The sequence below is a fragment of the Bactrocera latifrons genome, unplaced genomic scaffold (assembly GCF_001853355.1).
Source record: "Bactrocera latifrons isolate USDA-ARS-PBARC rearing strain unplaced genomic scaffold, ASM185335v1 scaffold_101, whole genome shotgun sequence".
Lineage (NCBI taxonomy): Eukaryota > Metazoa > Arthropoda > Insecta > Diptera > Tephritidae > Bactrocera > Bactrocera latifrons.
In genome coordinates, this window is record NW_017534420.1 from 897,858 (window position 1) to 900,518 (window position 2,661).

The window sequence follows — 2,661 nt, forward strand, 5'->3', positions numbered from 1 at the left end:
CACAAGGACCTACTCGTCTCTGTCCTTGTCCCGTCCATCGCATTTCTTGGACGGCGGTGATGTCAGCCTTTATTTTTACGAGGACATCAACCAGCTGGGCAGCGGCACCTTCCCAATTAAGGGACCGGACATTCCAGGTGCATGCCCTCAATTCGTAGTCCTTATTTTGTTTGCCATGGTCGTCATCAAAAGTGGGGTCKCTCATCCGAGGCTGTTGTTGCGTTGTCATTGGGGTGGATTTTTTACGTGGCGGGTTCCAAAACCAGCGCACAACCCTATGCAGGGCATGTTTCGCCCTCTCACTTTAGCTCGCCTTCAAACGGATGTTCTTAGGCTACCCAGAGGATACTTGGTCAAGGACCGGAAGTCGTGAGCTGCTTGAGTCATAAGTAAAAGAATCGTTTCTGGCCACTCCCAAGTGAATGGCAATCAGAAAACTTTCCTCACTTGCGTGAACTTCTACACATGCCTCCATCCTCCGTGCAAAGTTTTATCCCGTTATATTATTTCCTTCTTGATTTGAGTATGGAAACTGAACGAATCAAGTGGAGTTTAAAATTGCGCTATATGGGATGTAGGCGTGGTCGCATCTCACACATTTTCACAATGTGACGTAAGAATGTAAGGAGAATGCCGCCACGCATTTATTTTTTTCAAAATTAGTAAGTCGGGTCCCGAGGTATGGGATTTCACCAAAAAGTGGGCGGTGCCACGCTCATCGTCCAACTTTCACACCGGCTCCCACAAAGCTCTCTCATACCATCGCGGTGGTAAACTTTAATGTCTTTGGCGTATTAAGTTATTGAGTTTTCGCGCTTTTAATAGTTTCAACAGTACTGCTATAGTCAGCGGGGTTATCCTCCAGTTTCATCCATTTTCACACTGTCGGTAGAAATTCTTATAAAATTTGTACTCAGCGAATTTGGTTGCTGTAGCTTAAGTGGTTTAGGAGATAAGTACATTATACTTGTTATTTTATCCAAAAAAATATTCCCACAGTTGCCCCTTGCCTCTGCGATCCTCTGTACCAAATTAGAACTTTTTAAATTAAGATTAGCGCTTAGTTATGGCACTTTATATATTTTCGGTTAATGGGGGTCCCTCCTTTATTGAATTCTGTCTTAAACCAAAAATTACAATTAATTACATTTAAGTCTAAGCCTGTCTTGGCAACGCTGCAAGGGCTATGGAGTTTGTTGACGCTTCCCACAGGTCGCCGCTACACGTGTCGCACTATCAGCGATTTAATTGGTGTCGTATTATATTGCTTTGAATTTGTGGAGTGCTAACTTATATATGTAAATAAAAAAGACAACAAGATAAATTATATAATTATATATAAGAGATATAAAGATTTTTTAATGTGTATAACATAATTTTACAACTTTCATAAATGGCGGTTAGCAATTTTACTGCAGAAGACATGCCTCTATGAAATTAAGAGCTGAAATAGCTCAGCTAAATAACCAAATAGAAATTGTGAAATCTTTGCCAGAACTCTCGGGAAGGTCAGCTGGAGGGTAACTGCGAAATATTCAATGAGTCTCTGTATAGGAGAGAGTAGGAGATACTTTGGAGTCCTAACAATACTGAGAAACAAGATTGTTGGCAATGCTACCGACATTTTGACAAACCATGTCACAGATTTAAATATAGAGGCCATATCTTCGAGATTAGATCTTGCGTATGCGCATTTCGGTTATTACAATGATGTCGATAAGAAATTTACATTGTTAATTAATAAAACAATAATGACACACGGAATAAATTCCGAAATAACAAAGCAATTAAATATTAAAAATTGTGAAACTGCGCTTAGAAGATTAAGAACTGGTTTAAATTCTCCCTTAAACCAAATACTTTTTGCTTTAACGCCTACCGATTACCTAACCGGTGCTATTTATTTGACCCACCTGGGTCAAATACTTTAGCCGCTACAGCATTTTCAAGGTTCAAACAACAAAAGTGATTTTTTTCAAATTGTTAGATTTTTTTTGAACTCTAATGCCAAGGCTCCCTGGTGGGGATAGAGGGGAGGGCTTTCTTGAAAGCCCCTGGTGTGAACTAACTCGCAAAATGGTTTTGGTCCTCGACCCCATACCCCCCAACTGTAGTGAAACAAAAGGGGGACATGGTGAAAACTGTAACTATATTTGTTTTTGTGATAACTTATCACCTGTTCACTTCTTATCAGTGATTTATACCTCTAATTAACGTACACTCCTGCGGTTACATGAATCACATAGTTACCGTTATTATTTCATTCCCGTTTTTTGCCAGATGGCCGCCAAATTACCTAGAAAATTACCTATTTGCTTTTGGGGGCTTTGGGGCGAATGATACATTTCCGGAAAAGTCTTCGAGTTACCTAACCGGTGCAATTTATTTGCATTAGACAGACTCTTAAAATATCCCAATCATGAAGAACCAATGAACGTGGATCAATCAGTTCAAATAATAAATAACCCCAGACCCATACAAACAAACCAAGCACAGGCTAGGGGTAACATATACAATTGGCAAAACCAATCATCAACAAATAAATATACCAAAGAGGCAAATTGAAGGTGCACAAGTAAGCACACAGCCTCAACCAAAAATTCAAAGAATTAGTAATATTGGTGTTATTTTTTTAAGTAAACCAGATGAAAACCTGGCAAA